We start from the raw sequence: 1314 nt of genomic DNA, 5'->3' as shown, positions 1-1314 counted from the left end.
AACCCCGTGCAGCTGGGCTTTAACATTGAGCGCTCGGTTGCACTTCCGCATTTGACCACCAAAATGTGGTGGTCAAATGCGGAAGTAGACGTTCTGAGACGGTACTTCCGGCAGTCTTCCGGGTGCTTCAAAACGCCACTGAGCAACTTCCACTGACATGAATAGCTGGGGGGGGCGGAGCTTCGCGCCAGTTCAGTCTCTATCCTTTTATATACTCTATGAGCTAACTTCAACAGGTTTCTTGGCTTCCTTTCCTTTGCAGGGTTCAGTCTGAGGAAGACGCCACCTGGTGTGTGAAGGAACCCAGGACATACGGTATATGATTGATAGATTTGTAGCACTAGGAATGATTCAGTAGAGCTGTAACTCATCCGGATGATGGACCCAGTGATCCAAAGAACATAGAGGTGGGCCTTTAGATCTGTAAAACATGGGGATGTAGTGATATAGTGCAATATTATCCCCCCCCCCACCACCACCCACCAGGCAAACCAGGCATACTTAATGAACTGGTGGGCGTGTCCACATAAATACAAATACTGTACACTTTTTCGAATACATTCTTAATCCTTATACAATAATAACAAATAATACCTGATGATGATGATGTATTAGGGTGGGGGGAAAAATCACGGCACCTCATCTTTAAAACACCACAACTCCAGTTCCCAGCATGCTCGGAACTCCCAGAAAGATCTTGTCTATGTGGGGGGGCACTCTTGGCGAGTAACTAAAAGTATTTTTCTTGCGGTGGAGAAAAAATAAATCCCTTTCTGAGCTTGCTTCTGTGATCGCTAAGTGTGACATGCAGTATGTTTAGTTAACCAAACTGAATCGGTATCCCGCAGGAACGACAGTCCGTTCCGACGAGGAAAGGAGAGGAGGCAGGGAGTTAGCAACTCACACTGAAAAGGTATTGCTTTGGTTCCGGTTATTTGTACTGGGGTAATGTTTGTATCATAATTTGTTAGTAGGCAACGTGTCATGGTTTCCACAGAGGGATGCAATGAGAACGGAGTGCTGGCCATTGTCACATGTTTGGGGCGTCGTCCACGCTTTTAATAAAGTGTAAGTTCTCTCTCTCTCTCTTTAGCGTTGATGTGTTTATTTGTGTTTTCGAGAGGCTGGTTGAGAACTAGCCCTGGTCCAGTGCTTACAGAGAGTAGAGCGAGTCTCTCTCTGACGCCCTGTGGAAGTCCCTTCATATTCTCACTCCCGTGCGCGGGTTTTCAAATGCCAGCAAATAAACAAAACTATGTAACTACTCACCGAAACAAAGCCTGCTAGACCTTGGTAAAAGTCTATTCTCGTAGC

The sequence above is a fragment of the Electrona antarctica genome, assembly GCF_951216825.1.
Source record: "Electrona antarctica genome assembly, chromosome: 21".
In the NCBI taxonomy this organism is placed as follows: Eukaryota; Metazoa; Chordata; class Actinopteri; order Myctophiformes; family Myctophidae; genus Electrona; species Electrona antarctica.
The sequence above is the reverse complement of the archived record's forward strand: the minus strand, read 5'-3'. Positions refer to the sequence as shown.